The following is a 12280-nucleotide window of genomic DNA, read 5'->3' as shown; positions in this document are numbered from 1 at the left end:
GGAACAAATGCATCTGATTGCATTACTCTGGGGAAAAAGTCATGGAACATCAAGTTTTTGTGTTTTATGAAACAGCCAGACCACACTTTTGGTAGGTAACAGCGACAAACAAAAATTTGGTAGTTTTTGGAACCCTAACCCGAAAAGTGAAAGTTTTAAGCTATTTGCTTCTATTATGACAGAGCACATTCCAATGATATTTTTTATGCTTATAGTTGTTGGTGTAATCTAGTGTCCCTCGAGTATTTTGAAGATTGCTGAATTTGTTAGTGCATGAAAATTAAGATGATCCCTGGAGTTATAGAGTAGTTTGCTAAAACTTCTGCGAGATTATCAGCGCTACAGAGAAGTTTGCTATATCTTCAAATAAAATTGATGAGCTATCAAGGAATTTTCTATCGCAAAGATTGCATGTTCAAGACTACTTCTAAAATTTAACGTGTTGAAAAAACTGGTTTGGTGTGCTATTCAAGAAACAATTAACTGTAGCAAAGAAGATTGAACAGGAGGAGAATTCATAGTTTTTTCGTAGTTTCATTTCAGTCATAGGGCAACTATACTATTAAGAGGGGTCCAAGTTAGTGGAGACTTAGGTTTGTGTTGATACTTAATCATAAAACCTATCTCCAAGTCAAGTTGAGAGAAATCTCATCATGCAGTGTTTTTACTCTTTAGTCAGAGACAATGTTCTTGTGGACTACAAGAGAAAATCAGAGACAGTTGAGTCAGCTTTACTTGCTCCTCAAGTAAAGTTGTCACGTTAGTTTGGAATTCGGGTGTCGCACACATGTCGGTTGATTTTGAGTGGCTACAGACCCCTACTGGTAATTTGACCCTTGGGGTTGCTCCGACTATAAATAGCAGGCCCCACCCCAACCGTTGTTGGTTGACTGCTTCGTTTGATTCGACAGAGTTGTCTGAGCAACCCCATCTTTGGAGAGACTTCACCGAGAGAAAACCCCAGAGCCCAAACTTAGTTACCGGTTGAGCATCACAGAGTTGAGATTAGCTTGTTCCTATAAACCTTGTGAGCCGCACACTCACTAGACGGTTTGAAGTCAGTCTGAGCAACCAAGAGTTACTGTGGTTTGCCGAAGACAAAATATGTGAGATTGCCTTGAAGGATCTACCACAAGTAAATGTATAGGATTTCGAGGAACTTGTAGTCAAAGAGAGGACAGAGAGATATTTTCTCCTATGCATGTTCAATCACTAGTCCCTCCAGCATGATGCAACTCTTTGGCAGAAGAGTGGACTGGTTGAACAAGCCACCGTCAAAGTATCTTATGGAAATTGGGTATAATTTTGCCAGTTGGATATATATTAGGCAATTCATAACTCTATACATGCAAACCTTTGAAGTACGCGTTGACCATTTGGTACTATCACTAGTTCGACATACTATAGAAACCCTTTGGTATTTGTAGACATGAAGTTGCATCAAGAATTGTCATTCTATAGATAATTTATGTTTGATAACTTCACAAATCCCCATCGTTGACCAGATGGAGGGAATCTACCCATTGGAATATTTCCTTCCTAAAACCTGCTATCTTTCCACTTCTATCGGCTCAGAACATTTGGATCAATTCTTCTATAAGGCGCCCTTTCGAGAGTAGGACTCTCCCCATGAAATTTGTTCAAGAAAGCACTGTTGACACAAACAAGTTATTGATTCGAGAAAACATAGTGTACAAAAGTCCATGTTATTTGTAAAATATTCTTTGAAACAACGATTCTGAAACAAAAAGAAATACAATACTAGCTGCTAGTAGTATTGAAAACGTAGTGAGAAAATGCCGGATGCGGCAGTATCAAAATAAGATGAACCAATATTTGAGTGACAACATGGTTTGGAACATTTAACAGGAACAGTTTCATGATAAGGAATTTTACTTCGATGACAACTGTTGAGCACAATAATCTCTTATTGACGAGCTGTACAACAGGTGTTGCCAAATGGCTATGGGGTTATTTTCTAGGGCTTTTACTAGGCTTTTTCACTTTGGCTTACAAGTGAAAAAAACACCTAAATAGGTGTTTTTTTTTTGCTTTTTTGGCTTATATTGTCTCAAAAGAACCTTATAAGCCAAAACATGCCAGAAAAACACCTAAATATGTGCTCTTGTTTTGCTTATAAGCCAAAGTGAAAAAGCCAAGTAAAAGCCCGACCAAACACCCTATAATTATTGGACGGCTCGGGTGACGTGTCCCAACATCACAGTTGATAGCAGAAACAAAGTGGAAGGGTGCACTCAGCAGAAACAACACAAACTAGATAGACTGCATTAAAACAAACGTTGGATCACACAGCTAGAATGTGTATTACAATCGAAACACAGTCATTTTTCAGATTGTTGATTAGAGCTGAGTCCTTGCTAGTGCAAGGAAGACGACAACGAAGTAGGCAATGGAGGTGAGGAGGACGTTCTTCAGATCCGTCTAGTTCTGTTCGATTAACTCTCAAGCGAACCAACATGTAGTTTTATGGTTAAAAGGACAATGCTATATATACCCAGCCCACCAGGGTTTAAGTCCTAGACTTGACATTTGTGCTTGCATTTTCCTGCATTTATTTTAGGCATTCCGGTGATGTTCGTTTAGTGGGACGAGACGTACTACGATGCGTCTGTGGTGACTTCATCGATCTTCAGATGCTATGCTGACATAGTCTTTAGGGTGTGCGCGCGTCGACTGTATGCTCGTGCGTGTGAGCGACTTCGATTGTATTGCGTTAAAAAAGTGTTCTCCGCAAAAAAACTCGATCATAGGGGTAGCTATCTGAGTCTGTGAGAAAAAAATGTGTGACCATTTCATGTGCTGGTGGACGATGTAGTCTGTCTCCCACATCCAGAAGATGCATTTGCCTGTCTGAAGAACAGAAAAAAATGAATGAGGTGCGAGGGAAGAATACAAAAGGGAGAACACATGGCAATCAAGAGGAGATATTGTACCATTTGGTGCTCTCATCAGGAAAAGAACGGAAAAAATGACTGAGAATCCTCAGACATAGCTTGGGGATGGATCTATGCAGCTAGCGGAGAGTACTAGAAGATATGAGGAGCGAGGTGGAAGACGAGAGAGCCAGACAGAGGATGAATAATGGTAGATGTATGATAATACATGCAAAGTGAATACATGCGATTATTGCATTAGAGAAGAGAATACCGTTTCGAGAAGAATTGCACAAGTAGCAATGGGTTTGATCGATGACGACACCAACAGTGAGATATAGGGTACAACTATCGCTAGGTTCACCGGCAGTGGCAGAGCTTGGGCCAAATCTTTGAAGGGGCAATGGGCTAAGGAGGGGCAAAACTATGAGGTTTAGCCGGTTTTTACTGCACAAAAACTAATGAGTAGTAGGTGCTTTTTTTCTTGGGCTAGGGGGCCACTGCCCAGGTTGGCCCCATGAAGCACCGCCACTGTTCACCGGGGTATTTTCCCATATCCTATATCATATCCTAAACCTGACTCGGATCCTAAATCAGGTTGGATATTAGAAATCTATTGGCACATCCTACAAAAACAGTTTTGAAAACGGTTAAGGTCGAAAATTATCCTAACCATTTGAATTGAAATTCACTAGATGACCCGTCACAGTGATTAACTGAAATCTGCATTGTCATTCTTTTTTCTCTTATAGGTTGGTAGACTGAAATAGGTTATCCCATGCTCTCTTATATCCTACAAAACATCTATCCTAAGCGAAAGAGAAGATTCCAAGTATTCACAGCAACATGTCATCTACAGTAGTAAACAGTAAAACTGAAATTAATACGTACTATCATGCAGACACACATACTACACGGTATGATTCCAAAGGCCAACATCCACATGGCACTAACATGAATGTGAAAGGATCTCTTAAGTCGATGATGAGGCCACAAGCAGCAATTCCGTCGTCGTCGGCGCTCTTCCACTGTCTCGCAAGCTGCAGCAACGCACTGCCGACTCGGCAACCCGCATGGCCGCATGCATTCGTTGACGTAGCTCCCGCCCGCCGTCGGACTCGATCAGCCACCTGACCTTGGCGGCCACCTCCTGTGCTTCCATCATCTGTTTGTCGTACCCTTCCATGGCCAAGGCAAGCTGCATCGCCTCCACCAAAATCACCTTGTTCATGCGTTGCTCGGCGTACAGAGGCCACGCCAGCATCGGCACGCCCGACATGACCGCCTCCAGCACCGAGTGCCATCTGCAGTGTCTCACAAACCCGCCGCACCGCGCCGTGCGGTCGTACGTCCTGCTGCGGTGCCCACGACATGACCACCAGTCCTCTCTCCTTGGTTCGGTGCAGGAAGCCCTTGGGAAAGAGCGTGTCCAGGTCGCCGGCCAACTTGTGCTCGTCGCCTGCCACAGGGCGCCGGACAACCCACAAGAAGCGTTGCCCGCTGGTCTCCAGCCCCGCCGCCATCTGCTTGATCTGCTCCGCGCTGAACCGACCGGAGCTGCCAAAACAGAGAAACACCACACTGGCCTTTGGCTGGCCATCGAGCCATGCGAGGCACTCGTGGCGCTCTGTCCCAACCCCAAACTCCTCCTGCTTTATTGGTGGTTCTATGCATTACAATGGCGGTGTTGGCCGTCAGCGGGTGTAGAGGCCAGAGACGATGGCGTCGGCGGCACACGGCTCCAACGAGCGACAGCTGTTGACAATAATGCCATGTGAGTTGCACAACTGTTGGGGTACGTCTTTGAACAACTTCGTGCTCAAGCTGTGTGGTCGAGAGTGAACGCAGGGAGGTGATCTACATGTATGGGCGGCAACCCTGGGGCGCGCACAAGGTTACCACCAAGGTCCTGAAAGCTCAGAGTGGGCTGCTCATCCATGACTGGCTGGTAGAGACCAAAGGCGATGATGGCGATGCAAGTGGTGAGGAAGAAGTAGGTCGGGATGCCGAGTTCCGCACTGACGTCGAGGGCCTGGCATAGAAGAAGGCGGTGACGAGAGCAGCCGGGGAGGCGGAGTGGAGGAAGTCACCAAGATCCGGAAGATAGGCACGCGCGAGCCCAAAAACCTTAGCCTCGAAACTATCCGCTTCCGTGGATGGAAGCATGGGCATGGAGGAAATAAGCTCCCAATTACAAAGAAACAAGTTTAGGAGGGATGAATACCAACTATTTTTAAATAAATAATATAAATTACTTAACAAATTTGTTTGACAAACTCACATGGAGGTAGAATTGGAATCATGTACACATTCACCCCAAATGACGATATTATATTCAGGATCATCTTCAGGACCAATGTCGAAGGTTATTTTCATATCCTCCCAAATCTGTAGGTCTCGCATAGTCCTATCCAATTTGAACAACCAAAATGTGTGTGATTTAATGTATTGTAGAGCTTAACCTCAAAAACGAAACCATGTTTCGTCTTAAAGTGATCTTTCTTCGTCTGAATCCTCTCGCTATCTTCAAAATCGAGCTTGTCTAAGACATATGGTCTTGCATAGCAGGGGATGCCTAGTCGAATTGTAAACACAGAAATTACACGTTAAAGAAAAAAGCACAAGTCATGCATAATTAACAAAAAATAATTGCATTCGTTACATATACAGTAAAATATTCGAAGGTCTCCTTCAGCATGAGGGTCAAGCACCTACCTTTTTCAGGCGAGGCCTATCCCACGTACCCCGTCGTCGCTGTAGTAATTGTACTAGGGTTGTTGGGAAACATACTAGAAAACACAAAAATTCTGCACCTACACACACCCAAGAACAATATAAAGATGCATAACGGGTTGAGATCATGATCGTTATCATCACCGAGTTGCATTGAAAGAAGAATGTGGCGGTGTAGATTGAACTTGGAGTCCCTCGAACAATCGATGAACGATCCCGCGAACGGCCCAAGAACAGTCCCTCGAACAGAAGACCGAAAACACGACCTCTCTACTTGGTTGCAAGCACGCAGCCTTCACGATACAGCAGCGCATTGAGCTTCTAATTATGTGGATTAGAGGATTAGTCTATCTCTAATCAGATCAACTAGCATCAACTACAACTAGAGGGACTAGAGGAAGCACATTGGGCTCCAAACTTGTGTGTTTCAAAGTGCCTAGAACCGACGGTAGCGGGCCTAGGCTGGTGGCCGGTCAGAAGCGGTGGTGGCGGGAGTCGGTGTTCGGTGTTGGGTGTTGGGTGTTGGGAGGTGTTTATAGGTTGCAGCGTCCACGGGAGAGATGAGGACGAACAACTACGATTGGTAACGGCGGCGGCGAATGGACAATGACGATTGGGTAATACGCAACGGGATGGGAATGCGGCATTTTTTTCGGCTAGTGTGGTAGTGGGTCCCACATGTAATAGGAAGAAAAGAGTGAGTGAACTCAGTACCAACTCAAATCTTTAGAAGTAGAAAAGATTTCATGAAACTCTTTATCCTCCACAACAACGCGCAGGGTATTTTCTTGTATAAGAGAAACATTTATTGATAGGCCATGCTCTGAAAGAAGCAAAGCGGTCAAGTAGTCAAGGACTTAACTTTATTTAGAACGAACCAAATAATAAAATTCCTTATTTTAACCCAGTATGTAATTTTTGTAATCTAGTAACACCTTAAACTTGTTCTTTAGCTCCTTCAAGTCAACAGCGGGCAACCATATTGATCATTCTCTGGATGTTATACAACGTATCGACACCACAGTCACAACCATTCTCGTGCTGAGGAACCTGTCATAAGAAAGGTATTGTAACACTTATAACAAAATCAAAGTGATGAACAAACAAACCATCCGTTTTCAAATGCACGGCAGGAGCACTCCCCATTCTATTAAGGAGAAAATTTTAAAAGTATTTACGATGCAGCTACCTTGGGCGTCAGGTTGTTGATGAGATCTACTTTCAGTGCTACTCTTGAGAATTTGTCCACAATATACAAGGTTTTCAAAACACTAAACACTACAACTGCTTTTTTATATAGCCTACAACAAATAGTACATCTCCACAATGTTTCTGACTTACTTCTCAATATTTCGGAGAACAACTTTCCTCCGAGGAGAACTGAATGAGTCCAGATGCAGTGTAATGACAACTTTAAATCCTTGTTAGGCCTATATATGACGGCCAAGCTAAAATGATTCATATTGAAACACTTAGAAGGATATCATATTGCTAATCCCCAGTGGTTCAACCATAGTACAAGATAATAAGTATCATCTAAATTTAATATTTCTTAACAAAACAACAAGATTTCATACCCTATATGGGCATGGATGAAAATGTATATCTCGTCAGTGAAGTATTCCCACAATCATTCTCCCTGCAGAGTAAGAAATTACAAGTTATATGAGGCAGAAAATAGCCATTGGGAAGTCAAAACAAATTAAGAATGTTACCATATGTTCCAGCTCAACCATATATATCTCTTTTGGCTATGAGTGACTCATTTTTTATGTATAGATATGTATTGCAAACATGATACAGTTCATTTATGAGACCATTTTCAATAGCCTTCAGCGGTAGTAACCTATCCAAATGACTACAGGAAATAAAGTTAAAGTTATAACTGTTATGAGAAAAAAAAAAGTAGATTCTAAAAACAATCGATTTCAAAAAAGCAATACTTAGTTACTTACTGGGAGTATAGCTCAACTAAATTAGAGGTGAACCAAGCTTCATGTGGAAGTCCTCGAAGGTCCCTACATAGAAGTGTGAGGACTATCCTATCAACATTTGCAGGATACTTAATGTTTAGTGCGAATTTTCGCCTTGGTTGGCTGTCGTCTTGTGGAGGAAAGAACCATTAGAAAATGCTAGATTTTTTATACTAGAAATTCTTGTTACTGAAGGATGGCGTTTGTGATTTCCCTTTCCGGGACAGGGGCTTTGTTTTGAAGAAGTTTAAGTTCACGAATGACAGTGTTAAGTTTTTCCTCAGCATTAATGTCACTCCCCTCTTCCGCGGACTTAATGATTTTAGATAATTGATCGAGAACTCGCATTTCACACTGGAAAAGTGGGAATTATTAAAATATTGGATACTGTACTGAAAAATTAGCATTATGGCATCACCTTATGTATATTGACTTACATCCATTTCTGACACATCTCCATCTTCTTTAGACTCAGATGTTTCACCTTCTTTATTTTCGACATATTTATCACTGCAAATACTCTCAGAAAACTTTCCCAGTTGCAATAGCAATGATTTTCCTAGAGTTAGAATTTATGTTCATTCTCCTATAGTGCTGGATTTTGGTTTAGTCAACTTCAATATGTCTCATGTTCAGTGGTGTCTGCTCAGCCACTTTAGATCCATATCTACTATAATCGTGGTCCGTGAAAAATCTCTAGGCATGTCCCGACCCACCGCGCCATGTCCGAAAACATAGCTTGTATGGAAATATGTTTCAAAAATATAAAAATATGTTTCAAAATACCCTCAAGAAATATGGGTATGTTCCCGTCCTCTTTACTTACCAATAACATAAGCATATTTCCATAAAAAGAATGGAGTATGCCTTTGTTAAGGTTCTTGATGGCCTGAATCAAATACATGACTGCAAAGTCACACCAGCTGCACTTGTTCATCTCATCAAGACTAGAGACATATTTCAGAAATCTTGCATCCACATCCTATAAACTGTTGGAGCATAAGATATAGCACGTCAAAATAGACACGTAAGTCGAGCGGGTGAGTTCTTTTCTGCCTCTTTCTGACGATTTTGGAAGTTTTTGACATGTGGACTCTTGCTTCTTCCATAAGCAGTATGATCGGAGATATGTGCATCCTGGGGGAAGGGTTTGCTGGTATTTTTGTCACTCGGAAGTTTGCCAATAACAATTGGTACTTCTTCCCCTTCATTCTTCAAACCTGTCGCCGTTTCTATCACATTTGGTAGCTTAATCTTTGCTTCTCCATTCTTCCCTAACTCCAGTTATCTTGTTTCCGTGTTCAATCTGCGAACTAAATAACTAGCTAAATGCTCTGCTATGCTTTCTTCCTTATTCCCAACGTGCTGGCAAATGGCGACTTTTTCACTTCATCTCGCATACCCAAACTCAGTGATTCATTCAAATTGCCTACGATCCCGGGGGCGCATCTGTGCTTGAAATGGCGGCATGGTTTATCAAAGCTTTATTTCTTGGGTCTACTTGTCTTTTTGGCTTCCTTGACATTGGGCCCTTCCATGCATCTTAATTTGGTCAAATAGAAGAAATTTGAACGCAGCCTCACAACAAGTTAAATTAATATCAATGTACATGTAAGAATACCCTGAATAATAACATGTATATAAGCTAAATGATAAATCATCTAAATCATAAAAAGAGAAATTATGACAATCTACAATTTTTTTAGTGTTACCGTCATGTATGGCAGTTTGCAAGATTTAAAACTGACAAACCGGAAGCCTAGAACAAGGATGGATAACTTAGTAAACGGTCATGAATCATTTCAGTGGTAATGGGTAGGTAATTTCACTCACATGAGTAATTTAGCTGATCAAGAATAGGTCATTTCAGTTCAAACGAGCGGGTCGACTACTCATTTGAACTCAAATGGCGCATTCTTGATCAGCTAAATAACTCATGTCAGTGAAGTTACCCACCCATTACCATGATTGTTTAGCTAAGTTATCCATTCTTGTTCTAGGCTTGTGGTTATTCATTTTTAAATCTTGCAGACCGCCATACGTGATAGTAACACTAAAAATCTTGTAGACTGCCATATATACTCTGTTTATGATTTCTGTGATTTATCATTTAACTTATATACATGTTACTGTTCATGGTATTTTAACATGTAAATTAATATTAATTTATCTCGCCGTGAGGCTACGTTCAAATTTCTAATATTTGACCAAACTAGGATGCATGGAAGGGCCCAAAGTCAAGGAATCCAAAAAGATAGGTCGACCCGAGAACGAAAGTTCTGATAAAACATACCCCCATTTCAAGCACATATGCGTCCCCAAGATCGTAGTTAATTTCAATGAATCGCCGAGTCCTGGTATGCAAGGTGAAGTGTATAAGTCACCATTAGCCAGTGCGTTCGGAATAAAGTTCATGGGGAAAAGCATACCAAAGCATTTCGCTAGTTATTTAGTTCATAGAGTGAACATAGAAACAGGAGAACTGGAGTTTGGGGAGAATAGAGATGTAAAGATTAAGCTAGCAGATGTCATAGAAATGGCGATGGACTTGAAAAATGAAGGTGAAGATGTACCAATTCACATTGGAAAACATCTGAGTGGCAAAAATACTAGCAAAACCCGTCCGCCAGAAAACTCATATCTCCGATCTTACTGCTGATGAAAGAAGCATGGGTCCACATGTCCAAAACTTCCAAAATCGTCTCAAAGAGGCAAAAAATGAACTCACCTGTTGTGCTATATCTTATGCTCCAACAGTTCATAGAATGTGGATGCAAGATTCCTGAAATATGTCTTGAGTCTTGATGAGATGAACAAATACAATTGCTCTGACTTTGTAGTCAGGTATTTGAATCAGGCCATCAAGATCCTTAAGAAAGGCATACTCCATTCTATTTATGAAAATATGCTTGTGCTAGTGGTAAGTAAAGAGGACCAAAACATGCCCATATTTCTTGAATAATAGTTTGGAACATATTTCTATATTTCTAAAACATATTTCCATACAGGAAATATTTCTGGACATGGTGATGGGTCGGGACATGCCCAAAGGTTTTCCATGGACCTCGGTTATAGTACACCCTGATCTAAAGTGGCTGAGAAGACACCACGGAACATGGGACAAATTGAAGGTGACTAAACCAAAATCCAACACTACAGGAGAATGAACAGAAATTCTAACTCTAGAAAAATTCTTGCTTTTGCAGCCGAGAAAGTTTTCTAAGAGTATTTGCGGTGATATATATGTCGAGAATAAAGAAGGTGAAAGATCTAGGACTAAAGAAGATGGAGATGTGTCACAAATGGATGTAAGTCAATATACATAAGATGATGCTATAGTGCTAATTTTCATTATAGTATCCAATATTTTTAAAATTCCTACTTTTTCTATGTGAAATGTGTGTTGTCGATCAATTAACAAAACTCATTAAGTCCACGACAGAGGTGTGACATTAGTGCTGAGGGGAAAACTTAACACTGTCATTCGTGAATTTAAATTTCTTTAGAACCAAGCCCCTTTCTAGCAAAGTGAAGAACAATGGCCATCCTTGAGTAACTGTAAGCTAATCTAGTATAGAAAATCCAGAAATTTCTAATGGATTTTTCCTCCACAAGTCTATTGTTTGCAACATGGTTCAGGAAGTTGTTATTGAAGACAACAGCCTACCAAGACCAAAATACACACCAAACTTTAAGTATCCTACATATGATGATAGGATAGTCCTCACTCTTCTATGTATAGGGACCTTCGAGGCCTTACACTTGAAGCTTATTTCACCTCTAATTTAATGGAGCTATACTCTCAGTAATTAACTAAGTATTGCTTTTTAAGAATCTATTGTTTCTAGAATCTACTTTTATTACCTTCCTTATAATAGCTATAACTTTAACTTTATTTCATGTACTCACCTGAATAGGTTACTAACGCTAAAGGCTATTGAAAATGGTCTAATGAAACAACTGTATCATGTTAGCAATCCATATATATACACAAAAAATGAGTCACTCATAGGCAAAAGATATATGGTTGAACTGGAACGGATGGTAACATCTTTAGTTTGTTTTGACTTCTGGCTATTTTATGCCTCATATATCTTGCAACTTCTTACTCTGTAGGGAAAATGGTTCTGGGAACACATCTCAAACGAGATATACATTTTTATCCATGTCCATACAGAGTATGAAATCGTGTTGTTTTGTTAAGAAATACTAAATTTAGATGATATTTATTATGTTGTAATATGGTGATACCACTAGGGATTAGCAATATGATATCCTTCTCTCTGTTTCAGTACAAATCATTTTAGCTTGGTCTTCGTATATAGGCCTCACAAGGATTTTAAAGTTATTACTGCAATGCATCTGGACTCAATCCGTCCTCCTCGGTGGGAAGTTGTTCTCCGGAATATTGAGCAGTAAGTCAGAAACATTTAGTAGATGTACTATTTGTTGCAGGCTACAAATAAAGCGGTTGTAGTATTTGGTGTTTTTGGAACCTTGTATATTGTGCACAGGTTCTAAGAGTAGTATTGAAAGTAGATGTAATCAACAACTTGGCGCCAAGGTATCTGCGTAGTAAACAATTTCAAAATTTTCTCCTTAATAGAATGGGCAGTGCTCCCGCCGTGCATTTGAAAATGGATGGTTTGTTTGTTCATCACTTTGATATTGTTATAAATG

At 40.6% G+C, this 12280-nt stretch overlaps 1 pseudogene; it reads right to left on the bottom strand.

Annotated features, from left to right (window-relative positions):
• LOC119361575 overlaps positions 1 to 5066 on the bottom strand; it is a 5991-nt pseudogene extending 925 nt beyond the window's left edge.
• Between the last annotated feature and the right edge of the window lie 7214 nt (positions 5067 to 12280).

This window comes from Triticum dicoccoides, chromosome 2B, assembly GCF_002162155.2.
Source record: "Triticum dicoccoides isolate Atlit2015 ecotype Zavitan chromosome 2B, WEW_v2.0, whole genome shotgun sequence".
Taxonomy (NCBI): domain Eukaryota; kingdom Viridiplantae; phylum Streptophyta; class Magnoliopsida; order Poales; family Poaceae; genus Triticum; species Triticum dicoccoides.
Note: the sequence above shows the minus strand (reverse complement) of the source record. Positions and strands in the feature narration are given on the sequence as shown.